The 16,402-nt window shown below is 44.4% G+C and overlaps 1 protein-coding gene across 6 annotated transcripts in view; it reads left to right on the top strand.

Moving 5' to 3' along the window:
- FKBP5 (FKBP prolyl isomerase 5) overlaps positions 1 to 16,402 on the top strand; it is a 1,213,834-nt gene that overhangs the window by 131,534 nt on the left and 1,065,898 nt on the right. The window lies entirely within an intron of this gene.

Here is a 16,402-nt window from a genome sequence, read left to right as displayed (position 1 = left end):
CAATTTTTTATCTCCTTCCCCGATCATCACCAGGAGAAGAAGGAAGTTAATTCAGTACAGAGACAGAGGCTCAGATCTTTTTATGGAACAAGGGATGCCCCGACATACCAAGAACCGATTCTTCCATACTCCACTCGAAGTCACACTCTAACAGCAAGAGCCCAGACAGGAAGAGGCTTTCCCAGAGGGAGACCAAGGATATACCAAACTGATTGACTGATTCAAACCATTCCTTATAAAATGTGAACGTTAATGATATTTCTGGCAAACAAATTTATTCTAACTCGGAGGTTTTTAACCTGTCTGATAGGATCCTTTCAGATAGCTGTGTAAGCCTCCTAAAGTTGGGATTTTCTTTTATTCCAGCATATCGTGCCAGCATCTCTTCTCTGTTATTGGACCTTAGACTATATGTTAGGAAGTTGAATTTAAAACTATTACATTGTAAAACTACTATGGACACTGATGACAATGATGATGATGATTGTTTATCTACTGATGTTATTAACAAACAACAAAAATTACTTATTAAAGAAGCCTTTATAACCCTACCTTATGTAACACTTTACAAATTTTCTTAAGACTTTGTGAAAAGGACTTACGCAGGCTAATGTTTTCTAACAATACCTTTAAATGGTTTAACCTTTATCAAGCACAATAGTCTACCTTAAAAACATTGGTTAATGATAAATCTATAAGAATAATGAGAGCTGACAAGGGCTCTGGTATTAGGTTCATAGGTTCATAGGTTCATACTAGGCTATCTGCCCAAGGACATTTATAAGCCTAGCCCATAGTTATGTGGCTTTCGCCACCCCATTGTTCTGATGGAACAAGATAGGTGCACACAAACCCTATTAAAAGACCTTACTAATAGTGAATTTTATTCCCCTGCCACCATGTCCGAGGTCAAAAAGGCTTTTAATTTCATTGACAGAACCATTTCTGACTTACATAAAAATAATCTGATTTCTGACACAGAAGTTACCTTTTTAAATGTAGATAATCCCCACTTAGGGAAGTTTTTTGGGATTCCTAAAATTCATAAGGATCTTATTGACCCTCCATTTAGGCATATAGTGTCCAACAAAAAAGCTAAAACTGAAGGTATAGCGGAATACATAGACTTTATATTAAATCCCATAGTACAGAAGTCACCATTTTTCCTTAAGGACTCATGGGATTTTCTAAACCTCCTACACTTAAATCCTCCCCCTGGTCCTGACATTATTTTAGTTACTTTAGATATTGAATCCTTATACAGTAATATTCCTCATGACAAAGGTATCTCCTATCTGCGTAATTATCTAAAGATTCGTACTAATTTATCACATAACAGAATTGACACCATATGCACTCTAACTTCTTTAGTGCTCACTAGTAATTACTTTTACTTCACTAATAAAATTGTTCATCAAACCAAAGGAGTAGCTATGGGGCAAAATTAGCACCAGCATTTGCTAATTTAGTACTAGCTTGGTGGGAAATTAATTCTTTAGTGTCCTTACCTGGTTTTACTCATATATTTCTCTACAGAAGATATATAGATGACATTTTTTTTATATGGAAGGGATGTGAAGATAACCTACATACATTTATATCACATCTGTCTGACAGCATTCCTTTTTTAAAGTTTAAGGTCTCAGCCTTAAAATGGAATATGCCATGCCCCCTTCCCCACTGTACTGCGACCCTGGAGTTAGAATATATAGATAGGGTGTGTGTGGGGGGCACAGCCCCCCACAACGGGGGGTGTGGGTGGCGAAGCCCCCGACTTACTTTTCTTTTACTAAGCAATATTACATCAAAAGTTAACAATATCATATGAAATGAAGTGGGGGGCTTCACCCCCCACACACCCCAAACTATATATTCTCACTCCAGGGTCGCACTACAGTGGGGAAGGGGGCATATTCCATTTTCTTGCTAATAATACTTGTCGGTCAAATGAAGTGTTGGGCAAATGAAGTGTCGGGCAAATGGACTTTCAGTGAAATGGGGTCGGGAAAATGAGTGTCGGGCAAATGAAAGTTAGGTCAAAAGAAGTAGACCCATATATATATATATATATATATATATATATATATATATATATATATATATATGTGTGTGTGTGTGTGTGTATGTGTGTGTGTGTATGTGTGTATATATATATATATATATATATATATATATATATATTTTTTTTTTTTTTATTATGCACTATTATTTGTTTTTTAAATTGTTGTACAATTTTCTTAGGAATAATTTTTAATAATATCTTTTTAAGTAAGGGTTCATCATAGTACATTTTTACGTTTGTCCGTGGTTTCAATTTTTTAAACTTTTAAGTTTTAGTGCATTTATCAAACACTTGCTTTACGGGTAACTAAGAGTATTTTATTACAAATTAATGTATTTATTCTATCAGCCCTTCTTTATTTAGCCGTCATTTAATTAAACATTTTAAGAGATGTTTTATAATTAGTACACTTCTGGGTAAAATAATAAGATTCATTTATTAATTTAAATAGATATAAATACTTGAGATGAAGGGGGTGATAGTTTCTTCTGTTTGATTTTTTTAATTTCAGATTGATGGATGGGAAATGCTGTTGTAATCATAGGATCTTAGGAAGTTACTACTCTATTGGCCCTGATGCCCTTGCAAGCCTAGCCAAGAATTTAGCCCATGTTTCCCCTTTGGGAAAAAAACATGTACCACATAGGTGGCAGTACACTAAACACTGAAAGTGTGATAAGAGACTTAGGGACACAGGTGGACAGTGGTCTCATCTTCGATAACCACATTGCCACAACAGTCAGGAAATCCTTCTATGTGGCACACCTCATCACTAAGGGCTTTTCATCCAGAAAAAAAGGAGGTCATTGTCCCACTGTACTCATCCCTCATTAGACCCATTATAGAATACACCGCCCCTTTTGGTATGTACCTGTCAAGACATCTGAGACATCTGGAAAGGCCGCAGAACTACCTCACTAAAAGAATCACAGGCCTAAAGCAGATGCTCTATGCTGACCGCCTTAAAAAACTCCAGCTATACTCTGTCGCATATCGTGTACTCAGAGGCGATCTCTGCTTAACATACAAGGCCATGTCTAACCCGAGCCACAAGCTGCAGGGATCTAAACCTTGTCATCACAATAAACAAAACATGCTGGAGGGATAGGTTCCTGACCCAGAGACTCCCCAGACTCTGGAGTAGACTGCCCATACATGTCAAGCAGAGCGCCTCTTTAGCCCTCTTCAAAAGGAACCTTGACGATTGGATGGGAGAAAGGAAATTCACCCCGGGGATCATGTCAGTTGCCCTGCTAGACAGGGGTCCGGGGAAGTAATTTGTGTGGGAAGAAATAGCCAGGGAATTGTTATGGCTACGGTTGTATAGGCCCTAGGGCCGATAGCCTATTACCAACCTATGAACCTATGTTCCAACAAGTCAGCACCCTATGCCACTGTCCAGCAGGGACGCAGGTGGAATCCCAGGGGTGTATTTTCCTTTCCCCATCCAGTTATCCACGTTGCCCTTAAAAAAGTTTAATGAGGTAATTAAAAGAAGTGGTGTACATTAAACTGAGAACACTTGGTTAGTGGTTTTTGACTGTACGGTTGTTTTTGATTGAGGTTTAAATGTTCAGTATGCCTAGCATTTGCACATATGTAGTTGCACAGCACAGGTGAGTGACACTGTGTAGGTACTTTATTTATTGTAAGTAAAGAAGTGATCTGATGTTGTCCATTTCATTCTTCCTCACTAATGCGTCTAGGATCTGACCGGATCTGATACGGCCACTTTCCTGTAGACTTCAGACCCAAGCCTCAAGCTCCTCCCTTTACCCATAATCCCCTAGACCATCCCTAAGCCCTCAGATCTTGTTTGCTGCCATTCCAGTCAGACGGAAGGTCAAGCCTGTCTTTAATTTTATGAGTGTTAGTGCTTTTTTCTAAATTCTTGGCTGTCATAACGTTCTTTTTCTTATTATAGTGTAAGCCTTGCTGCTCCCTGTTAGTAGTTTTCCATTCCTACTTTCTGCGTTGTTAGATAACTTTTAGAAAGTGTGTGCTGTTTTTCAAATAGAGCGTGCATGTATTAGGTAGGTAGGTTAGGTGATTAGTTCTCTAATCTCAGTGTATGTACTGTTTAAAAAAAAAAAGGTTTGTATTATTTTAAATTTAGTTTTCTTTCTCTAGCTCATGTCTTAGTTGTCTCTGCCATCAGGGACCTGAATCTGTTTGCGGGTTGCTTTCTTTCTAGCCTCAGTCAGAAACCAGATAAACCTACTGCCTTCAAAGAGTGCACTTCTTGTGGGCATAAGATCCCAACTTCTGATGCCTACAAGAAGTGCAGATACTGTTTGGGAGCCACCCATCTGGACTCTCCTTTCTCATTGTGCAGTACCTTCAATCCGAGAGCTCTCTCAGATCGAAGGAACAAACTTATCTTTAAAGGGTTATTGCTTGGTGGGGCTCAAATCCCCCTAAACAAGTGGTCTCGTAACAAAGGAAGAGACGCCACAGGTCTCCTTCCTCCTCCACGCAGCCATCTTCAAAACTGAGAAAAGTATCGTATCCATCGATCTTGGATCCGACCTCTGTTCTTCAACCCTCGGATCCTGCCCTTTCCTCTGATCCAGCGGTCTCGGCTCCCAGTACCAGCTGACCTATTTGGTCTGTCCCAACATTGGATCCTAAGACCTTGGATCTGACAACTAGAGGCAGTACCCCAGATCTGGATTTACAGGCAGTGTCTCCGACGCTGCCACCCAAATGTTTTCGAACACCTTCCAAGCCTTCCAGACCACTGTCCACCACCTCATGTAGGTCTTCCAGGAGCTTTTCCGATCTCGACATGGGCAGGATGATGCAGAAGTTCCTTAGAGCTCAAATTCAGATGGGGGTCATTCCACCTCTGTCCCCTACCAGATCTGTAATCTCTCCAGTCAGACAGTGACTTTCTCCTTCTCAGATCCATCAGCCAGTTTCTTTAGCCCAAGGATATGAAACCTCTGAGAGGCACGCTCTCGGATCCTAAGAAGCCTCTGACTTCAGATCTGACAGTCACCCTGACCAGCTCTGCACAGTTGTCTTCAGATCAGAGTGGATCTCGAATCCAAGAGGTCTGTGCCAGGTCCGAGGGCAGGGTTCAGCTCCTATTTGTTTGGATCATTCCCTCCCCCTGAGTGCCTTAGCTCTAGAAAGCTCAGGTCCAGTTCTCTGTTTGGATGGTGTGGATCCGGGGCTGGCCCTGAATTCCTCTTCTTGGCAACTTTGGCTCCAAGTGGGGAGGGAGAGGTTTCTCTAGGTCCGACAACCTTCTGGGTTGTAGAAAGAGCTTTCTCTGCAACCAGAGACCATTCTCTTCTGTTTTGATTCCTGCTTTCCATTCTCCATCTATTTTGAGTCCTGAGCCCGTCTTTCCTGTTCTGTCGGGTCAGCCAGTTCCAGAAAGTCTCCATGTATGTCCCAAACAGGGAGTCCGCTCCCCTTCCTATACTTTCCGGGACTACCCCACTTAGGAGGTTCCTCAGAAGAGGTTGTGCAAAAGAGGCACATAGATCCCCTATGGAGTCCCTCGCAGAGGACACAGACTTTGAGGAAGGGGAATGATCCTCCTGATCACCATCTGAAGATATCTTCTTCGGGGACTTCATGGAAATCCTTAGGCAAAGAGGTGGATGGTCCTCCCAAAATCCTTCTCCTGAGGAAACTGTGTTTCTGGAGGCCTTCAGAGCTGGCTCAGTTACATCTTGGGTACCCTCCCCCTGGCAGATGAGCTTATCTTCCTTGTCTCCTGCCGGGCATGAAAGGAGCTGGACACTGTTGAACTGATTCCCAAACGCCCAGATAAAATCCTGTCTCCACCTGCCAGTTGCTGCCAGTTCCGGAGTAAGGGAGTTGCCGTGGGTGCTATGGTTGTGGCAGCAGCCACAAAGAGGGAGCTAGCACAGCAAAGTGCCACTGTCCATTCCCTAAACAAGGAGTCCAGGGTGATGGGCAGGTTTGGGAAGTGCATTTACGCCTCAGCCATGTTCGCACTGTGGTCATTGAATTTTATGGCCCACGTCAACCATTTGCAGAGAGATTTGATCAAAGAACTCTCAAATTCTCTCATTGAGTCCATGCAGAGTTTCTCTGCAGCTGACCACTCTATCATCTGTAGTAGCACATCACTGAGGCTAATTTCACATGCAGTGGAAGGTGCCTCTAGAGCAGCTGGTTCCGGCATAGCCATATGGTGACATGCCTGGATGAGGCTGTGCGATTTTAAGGATACTTCAAGACATCCTTTGTTATCACCCCTTTTGATGGTTCCTCCCTTTTTGGACCATCATTCAAGGAAACACTTATCTGCAGTGAGCAGGAAGGAAAGACCCTGTCTGCTGTTGGAGTCGAATTTGTACCCCTCTGTGTACCTTCTCCAGGAACCAATGAAATGGCAAGAAGATGTGGTTCCATAAATCTTGGGCACCTTTTCAGGACTCACGGGGTAAGGCAGAAGAGCAGGTTTCAGTGGCAGGCATCACCCTAGGGGCAGAGGGGGTCTGCAGAATTATGGCTTTAAGGATTCCTTTCTTGACAGGCCCTATCAGTGCTCCTGAAGTGCTGCCCATCTGCTCTTGTCTGGAGGCAGTTGGGGCACGTTTTTCACTGCACTCAGAAGCCTAACAAGTATTACACAAATTGAGTGGGTGCTTTCCATTATATCCAGAGACTATTACATTCCCTTTTCCTTTATTCCTACAAGACTAAACAAGAAACTTCCTGACATTCCACCCAGTTAGGCGGAGTTAGCAACCATAGAAATCTAAAAGCTGCTTCCAAAAACAGCCATCGAAAAGGTCCCAACCAAACAGATAGGATTCAGAACTTACTTCTGCTTCTTTTTGGTGCAAAAGAAATCAGGGGACATCAGACCAGTCCTGGATTTAAGCAAATTGAATCAGTTTGTAAAGAAGTCCAAGTTCTGAATGGTTACTGTACAGTCCATTCTGCCCCTTCTGTACAAAGATGACTGGATTGCTCCATAGATTTCAAGGACACTTACTATCACATAAAGATACAGTGGGACTCCAGGAAATTTCTACGCTTCTGGCTGGGGGCTAGTAACTATCAGTTCAGAGCACTGCCCTTCGATCTCATCGCAGTCCTCCAGGTGTTCACCAAGTGCATTGCAGTGGTTGCAGCTCACTTGAGACTCAAATGATTCCAGGTGTTTCCGTACCTAGAAGATTGGCTCCTTACTGCCCCAACCAAGCATCTACTGATTCAAGCCAGTGATTATTTGATGTACATCTTGAATTTTTTAGGAATTTGTGTAAACTTGACAAAATCAAAGCTAACTCTGGTGCAAAACCTGGAATTTTTAAGAACCCAACTAGATACCATGCACATGGTGGCCTATCTTCCAACACACAGAATCTCTTCCTTGATAAATCAAATACAAGATATGCTATATTACCCTTGTCCTCCTGCGATGCTGGCATTACAGGTACTGGGATTCATGTCAGCAGCAATAATAATATTCTCTGGACAGATTTTTCATAAGGATACTCCAGCAGAGCTTAGCAGTTCAATGGTCATCCCTTCATCATCCTCTTTTTATGCCTATAAAACTCACAGCAGTTTGCAAACATCATCTTCATTGGTGGATTCAGTGCCAGGACCTGCGCTTGAGCAGGCCATTGTCTCTTTCTCCACCAAAAGCCACAGTGACCATGGATTCTTCCCAGCTGGGGTGGGGGGGCATTACAAGAGGAAGTTGATCCAAGCTACGTTGTCACCATTAGTGACCAAGTTCCATATCAGTGTCCTATAGTTGAGGGCAGCCCTTCAGTTGCTGCAAGCCTTTCAGGACATCCTCCCTGTAGGGACCATTGCTATTCATACAGACAACATGTCAGTGGTCTGGTACATCAACAAACAAGGAGGAACTTGTTCTTACCCATTATGCAAGAAGGCCATGAGGGTCTGGGAATGGCTGATGTCTTCAGACCATTATCTGGTTGTAATGCACATACCCGGGGAAAAACAGTGTATTGGCGGACAGATTCAGCAGGTCTGTTTTGATTCCTCATGAGTGGCCATTCAGCCAGTCAGTAGCGAACAGGATTTTCATCCTTGCTGTAGCCTATTTGCTTCTTCCCTCAATAACAAGTGCAGGAAGTTTTTCGCTTGAATACCCCCTCAGAGGGAGTCACTAAGGGATGCTCTAGTCCGTGAATGGCCCCCAGGTTTCTTCTATGCTTGCCCTCCTCTACCACTGATCCCAAGATTTCTTCAGAAAGCAAGCAGGTCAACAAGCTCACTTATCCTCTCTGCCCCCTTTTGGCCTCGCCAGGTGTGGTTCCCCTTCCTATGGTCTCATCTGAAGTATCCTCCGTGGATTGTGGAGCCCTCTCAGGATCTCCTGTCTCACCTGTCAGAACTCCAGCACCCCAGTCTCCATGTCCTCAAGCTAACTGCATGGTTTCTCCAATTCCAGTGATTGTTAGACAGTCGAGGCTCGCTTCCCCAGTATGTCACATTGTTATCGCCTCTCAGAAGGCTTCCACTAAAAAGCTGTACAAAACTAAGTGGAAAAGATTTTCTATGTTTATTTATTTATTTATTTATTTTACATTTGTTGACCAGGATAGTCCGTCTGGGTGTGAGCCCATTTTCAGCGGAAGCCCAGGGAGAAAAGCTCCAATCAAACAAGAACAACATTGACAGGTACAGTGTTGGTTTTACATAGAATTTAACAGAAATGTCTAGAGACAATAAAAAAGTACAATATACAATAGACACTTTATTGAAAAGGAGAACGTTATTACAATATAGTAGTCATAAATATATATATATATATATATATATATATATATATTTTTTTTTTTTTTTTTTTTTTTTTGAGGGCAGGGGTCCATCTTTAGTTACTTTAGTACATGTACATATGTATACCCTTACAAAAAAAAAATTATCATATTGTACTCTTATTGTAGGTAGCTGATAGATGATGTTAACAAGTGAGAGTGGGGTATACATGGAGACTATAAAATTTAGGGGGTGAAATTTGATGTGGGCTTATGTGATATTAGCCTGGCTTGGTGCAGGAGCAGAGCCAGTTGTTAGTGAGGTGGTCTTTGAGCAGAGTTTTGAATTGGTGTAGGGATTTAGGATGTGTTGAGGGATTGAGTTCCAAATTTTTGAAATGTGGTGGGAGTAGAAGGCGTCCCTGGCTTTGTTGTTGCTTTTGGATACTCGGAGGAGTGTTTTGTGTAATATATGGGTTTGCAAAGACAACACTGACTCTTTTTCAGCTTCAGTTCCAGATTTACTGTTCCTCAGTCACCTCTTCAGTCAAGGAGCTAGCTTTTCCACTATTAAGCTACAGCTAGTGGCAATATCTAATTTTCACTCAGGAAAACAAAGTATTTTGTTGCCTTCTAATAAACTATGTAAAGCTTTCATGAAGTGAGTTTTCCTTCTCAGACCACCAATTAAAGAATCTTCACGATGGGACCACACTGTAGTTCTTCAAGGATTAACCCAAAAACCCTTTGAGCCAGCAGGCACCTGTGATTTGAAATATCTTGCCTGGAAAATTATTCTATTTGTAGCTATTAGTTCAGGAAGAGAATCTCTGAGTTACAGGCGTTGTCAGAGAAACCCCCTTATATTCTTCCACAAAGGTAGGATATCCCTTCCAACTAATCCTTCCTTCATGCCCAAGGTAGACATCAAGTTAAATCTTAAGCAATCCATTCAACTCCCTGTATTTTTTCTCAATTTTTTAAACAAAGGCGAATATATGCTACACCTTTTAAATGTGCATCGACAGCTACATGTTTATCTTTACAGAACAAAGCAACATAGAAAGTCTAATCAGCTTTTTGTGTCCTTCTCTTCTAACCAATTGGGGCAGGCAGTGTCAAAGGTCACTTTAGCTAAATGGATTACTGACTGCATTTCATTGATTTACCATGCAGAATTCTAAGTTTGCCTCATTCACCTAAAGTCCATTCAACCAGATACATGTCAACTTCAGCTGCATTTTCCTCCAGATCTTCTGTTGGTGATATTTGTGCAGCAGCCACTTGGTCTACTATACATACATTTGTTACTCATTACAAGCTGGACATTATTTCCAAAAGCAGAGCTGCTTTTGGTTCAGCAGTGCTATGTCATATCCTTCCATGAAGGCCACCCAAGAGTTATGTTGCTGGGGACTTGGACCAGTAGTGAGGAAGAATGGAATGGACAACACAGATGCCAAGTTATGGTAAGTACATACGTTATAAATCTGATGTCTGTTCAGTCTTCATCTAACCTGTGCGTTTCGGTTCCGAACTTGGAACTGAAATGGCAGTCAGCAAGCTTAGAATCCAAAGCTATAGCTCCTCCCACCCTACCCATACTGCCTAGCTCCTTTGAGATACCCCAGATCTAATTTGCCTCGCTCAGCTAAAGCATCGGATCTGTTAGGAGTTCCTCCACTAGTGGTCATAGTGACTAAAATTTCTTCTTTTCACCATTTTTCCTGCTTATCTTCCCCCCCCTACCATTTTGGATCCTCCCCTTCCCATTTTGGGTTCTGTGTCAGAGATCTCTCTTCTGCCTCCAGGACAGATGGTTCTGCAGAGCCTCCAGTCTCTTCCACCAGGGGAAGCCTAGACCTCTTCCAACAACTCTCCAGTACATCCCACCGAGGCTGTTCCTCGGAAGAGAAGGTGCAAAAGGAGGCACCTATATTCCTCAGTGGAGTCTCTCACGAAGGATACCAACTTTGATGAAGGGGATGGGTCCCCCAGATCTCCACCTGATGTCTCATTTAGAGATATATTAGAGATTCTTCATCAGAGAGGTGATTGTCAGCCTCAAAGCCCAACTCAGATGAGTATGTGTCCTAGGAGGCCTTCGGGACTGACCCATCTACATCCAGGGTGTCTCCCCTGCAGATCCTTTCATGGACTTAGTATCTGCATGGGCTTGGAAGGAACCAGATGCTGCAGAACCTGTACTGAAAAGATTAGACAAGATCCATAGTGTCCTTTCAAATAGGTCTCACTGGACAAAGGGCATACCAGTAGATGCCATGATGATGGCGGTGGCCACCAAGAAAGAGCTTGCTCAGGAAAGCTCTGCTGTCCATCCCCCTATCAGGGAGTACAGGGCTATGCGCAGGTTTGGAAAAAGGGTCTACGCTTCTTCTACCTCTGCCCTCAAAGTGTTGAATTACCTAGCCCATTTCATCAGACTACCGAGTGATTTACTTAAGGAGCTCTCTAGTTCTGGCCCTGAGTCCATGATGCTGGAGGATCGGACTTTGTTTACCTCCCATATGGCCACTGTACACTCCATTTCCAATGCATCAATATGGCTTATCTCTCATGCTGTTGAGGGCACCTCTAGGGTGACTGTTTCCTGAATTGCTATTTGGTGCCATGCCTGGATGCGGCTATGTTATTTTGCAGAACCTTTTAAGGCATCCCATAGTGAGAAAGACGGAAAGACCCTGTCTGCTCTCAGGATCCACTTCTCAACCCCACAAAGGTCCTTCTCCAGGAATCAGCATGGGGGAAATACCTACCCAATGTACCAACCCATCAGAGGTAAACAGCAACTTTGGAAATCGTAAAGTTGCTCCAAAAAAAAGTCATCCAGGACGTCTCCTCAGACCAGCACGTATCAGGGATCTACTCCCGATTTTTTTTAGTTCCAAAGAAAACAGGGGACCTCAGGCCCATACTGGATCTGACTTATCTGAACAAGTCAATGAGGCACACAAAGTTCAGGATGGTCACTGTTCAGTCCATCCTTCCCTTTTTATACAAGGACGACTGGATGTGCTTGGTACACCTGATGGATGTGTACTATCATATCAAAATAAACTGATGCTCCAGAAGGCTTCTCCATTGCAAGTAGGGAGCCAGTCACTAAGAATTCCATGTGCTACCATTTGGTCTCACTACAGCCCCCCCAGGGTGGTCACCAAATGCATGGCAGTGGCCACAGCTCACCTCCGGCTGCACAGATTCCATGTGTTTCCTTACCTGGACAACTGGCGCCTAGTCGCACCAACCAGGCAACTACTGATCCAGGCCAGGGATTTTCTCCTATAACTGGCCCAGACATTAGAGATCACCATAAATCTCCAGAAATCACAATTGCAGTCTGCAGATGATAGATTTTATAGGGGCCCGCTTGAGTACATCCAAAAGGCTAGCCCTTCTTCCACCGGACATGATTCTCTCTCTGCAGACACATATCAAACAAATGTTAGCAGTCCCAGTCCTTTCAGCAAGTCTGGTCCTCAGGACTCTGGGTTCTATGGCTGCAATAATTACATTACTATTGACACCTCGCTTACATATGAGAATTCTCCAGTGGACACTTTCTGTTCAATGGTCCCTCCTGCATCACACCCTCCATCAGCCTGTCAAACTGTCTTGGGTGTGCAGGAACTCTCTCTTGTGGTGGCTTCACAATCCAGAAGTATCTCAGAGTTGACATTTCATTCTTTCCACCCCCATTGCCACATTGACCACAGACTGGGGTGGGGGGGATTACCTGAGTCCAAGGCACGTGGACTCCCCAAGAGACCAATCTGCATGTCAATGTCCTAAAGATGAGGGTGGTTCTTTTAGCGTTGCAAGACCTTCATTCCCTTCTTCCTCTGGGGACAATTGCGATTCAGACCGACAACATGTCTGTTGTGTGGTGTTTCAACAAACAAGGTTGAACCAAGTCCTAACTCCTTTGTTGAGAAGCGATGGGAGTGTGGCAATAGGCTGTCTCTACCAACCACTTTTTAGTTGCAGTGCATATTCGGGGGTGAATAACATATTGGCGGACAGGCTCAGTAGGGTTCTCCTGATGCCATGAGTGGTCTCTGAATCAGTCAGTGACAAACCAGATCTTCCTCAGATGGGATCAACTCTGCTGCAACCTTTTTGCCTCCATTTACAAGTGTAGCAGGTATTTTGCCCTGATCCCTTCACAGGCACAGTCACCAAGAGATGCTCTAGTCCATTCTTGGCCTTGGTCTTCTTTATGCCTTTCCTCCTGTGCCACAATTCCCAAATTTCTTCAAAAGAAACAGAAGTTGATGAGCAAAGTGATTATCATTTCCCCTCCATGGACCTTGGAACCATGTCTGGACCTTCTATCCTACCCTCAGGGCAAATTCACCCGGATCTTTGCAGTTTAAAACTGACTGCATGGTTTCTCCTGTTCCAATGATGTCTAGACAATCCAGACTTTCTTCACCTGTCCTGAAGATTATCATTTTTGCTCATAAATCTTTTACCCAAAAAATTTATTAAAGCAAGTGGAAAAGGTTTTCCATCTGGGCTTAACAGCATCACATTGAGCTGCTTATGGCGCCGATTTTGTTAGTCTTGGATTTTTCTTGCTGGTCTTTTTCATTCAGGGGCCAGTTTCTCTACTGTCAAAGTTCAGTTAGCATCCATTTCTAATTTCACGGTGGCGAGAATGATATGTCTTTGTCTTGCAAAGCCTTTCTCAAGCGTACTTTCCTCCTCCAACCTCCTATCAAGGATCCTACTCCTCCGTGAGATCTTACGCTAGTTCTACAAGCCTTAACTTTACCTCCCCTTTGAACTCGCTACTAAGGCTGATTTGAAATTCCTATTCTGGAAAACAGCCTTTTTAGTGGCCATTACGGTGGCGAGGAATGTTTCTGAACTTCAGGCGCTTTCATCTAAACCTCCTTATCTTATTCGTCATAAAGACAGAGTTACTTTACATATTAATACCTCATTCTTACCAAAGATTGCGTCAGTCAGTGCTATTAATCAATCTGTTACTCTTCCTTTATTTTTTTCTGAGCTTTCAGAATAAGGGTAAATATATCTTACATCTTTTGAATGTCCTTAGACAATTGCAGTTTTATTTGGATAGGACAAAATCTTTCAGGAAGTTTGACCAGTTGTTTGTTGCTTTCTCAGATTCCAGAAAAAGGAAAGTGGTTGATGTTAAGTTGTCTATCTCGCCTTCATTCTTGCTGGATAGGTTCGGAGCCGAACCTTGGCTCCGACTCGGCCACTCTAAAAGCTCGAGAGCTAGTTCCACCGGCTCGAGGCTCCCCTATATCCCACAATGCTAGGCGGTAACTCCTCAGATCTCGTTTGCCGCTATAGCGATCGAGGTGCTCTTCCAACCGGCTCTTCAGGTTAGTTGCTTTAAACAAAGTTTAACTAAGATAGACCCCCTTTAAGTTAGTTTTTCTGTATTAATTACTTATTTAGGTAGTTTCTTTTCCATTCCCTTGCAAATTCTCTCACTTTTTTTCCAAGAACTTTCAAGAGTTCTTCCCTTAGGCCTTTAGGCCCCGTCCCTCCCTTCCTAGTAGTTGGAGTGACTGTATTTTCTGTAGGGAATTATTTAGTTTGATTTAGTTTAACTTAGTTTAATTTCAATTAGTGTAATCTGTGTGTGTGTGAGTGTGAGTGATTACACTACCTTCTTTAGAAATGTCTAAAGAATCGAAGGTCTCAGGCTTTAAGAAGTGTGACTCGTGCTGTCAGAAGATGTCTCTGACAGATGGTCACACTTCTTGTGTATACTGCCTGGGACCTTTGCACCTGCAGGACTCATGTGCTGTTTGCCATGGTTTCAGCCCTAGAGTCCTGCAGGAGCGAAAAAATAAGCTTATTTTAAGGGGCTTATTGAAGCCTGAGGGTCCCCCGACTCAATCTTCGGGGAAACCCTCCAAGCCTACCAGACCGTTGGCTCCTGTATCTGAGTCGTCTTCAGGGGCTTCGAAACCTGTTCGAACATCGGCTCCGGCTGGAGCCGATGATTCTCGAACACATGTTCCCACTGTTCCCTCGGCTCTGGCCGGAGCCGAGGTAGTCACTGCTGAGTCGGCTCCGATAAGGTTATCGGAACCGACTTCTAGAAAGAGGTCCAGGTCACCATCTATCGGCTCCGTTCATTCGACTCCAGCATCTCCATTGTTGTCTGAATGGAGCCATAGATCTCACTCCTCTAGGTCGTCGAGACTGTCAGATCATGACCTTCAGAGGGTAGTGAGTCGACTTCTTAAGTCCAAGGCACTGGCCCAAATGCTTCAGAGCCCGACTCAACAGTCGATGGCTAATCCTGTCACTCAGAAGGTTCCTCCTCTGACTCTCTTGAGTTCGGAGCCGGGGCAGCTCGGACCCGAGACTGTGGGTGCGTCGGAACCGATACCTTTGTCTTCGGTGCCGTCGTCTGCTCCCATGTCTTCTTTGGAAGAATCTCGGCGCCGGACTTCCCTCGTCGGCTCCGAGGGGGCGAGTGGCATCGGACCCTTGTCCGACCCCGCTCTCCCTCTCGGTGCTTCGGCGCTGGTGAGTTCGGCTCCGACATCGACCTCGGAGCCATCACTGTCGGTGCCGGGAGGTTTTCAGCTTTTCGGAGCGGAGACCTCTGGCTCTGCCTGACAGGGGTGCCTTCGAGGTCATGAGGAGCGTGTTGGAACCTGGTTCAACCCCACAGTCGGCTCCATCTTCCCCTCCCTCCACGGTGCCTGCGGTGATTTCTTCTCACTCCCTCATCCCGGATCGTAGAGAGCCAGCTCCTCAAATATCCCCAGTGGGGATCTCCTCCTCTTCCGAGGCCTCTCCTGACCCAGTAGGCGAGCCCCCTAGGAAGAGGTAGTGCAAGAGGAAGCACATCAACTCCCCTGAGTCTGTCACCTCTGACACTGATTTAGAGGATTCTGAAGGTTCCCCTCGTTCCCGCTCTGAAGATGTCTCATTTGCAGACATCCTTGAAATCTTAAAACAGAGGGGGAATTGGCCAGCCCTCAACCTTTCAGAGGATGAATCAGTGTATCTTGAGGTGTTTGGCTCTCGCCCTTCCACCTCCTGGGTGTCCCCTCCCTTTGACCCCCTCATGGAAGTGGTGGCGAGGAAGGTCTGGACAGCTCCTGACTCAGTGGAACCCACCCCCAGGAGACCATCAAAATTTATCACTGCCCCCAAAGACAAAGAATTCTTGACCAAAGCGTCTCTGTTGATGCTATGGTGGTGGCTGCAGCCACCAAGAAGGAGCTTGCTGATCCTTTAGTGCCTGTTCATCCTCCTAACAAGGAGTCTAGGACTATGGACAGGTACGGGAAGCGGATGTTCTCATCAGCGACCTTTTCTATGCACTCGCTGAATTACCTGTGTCATTTCACTCGTCTCCAGAGGGATTTGCTCAAGGAAGCGAGTGAAATGTTAAAGGATCCAACAGCTGCGGGTTTTCAGGATAGGATGAACTCTCAGCTAGCGACCCTCAACTCAATAGCCAACTCCTCCATGCGCCTTCTTTCATACGCGGCGGATGGGGCGAGTAGAGCGGCAGGTACAGGTGTGGCGTTACGTCGGCATGCCTGGATGCGGCTGTGTAACTTTGCGGACCCTTTCAAGGCGT

This window comes from Protopterus annectens, chromosome 7.part0 (assembly GCF_019279795.1).
Source record: "Protopterus annectens isolate FY-2018-M chromosome 7.part0, PAN1.0, whole genome shotgun sequence".
In the NCBI taxonomy this organism is placed as follows: domain Eukaryota; kingdom Metazoa; phylum Chordata; order Ceratodontiformes; family Protopteridae; genus Protopterus; species Protopterus annectens.
This window is presented reverse-complemented; position numbering and strand designations above follow the sequence as displayed.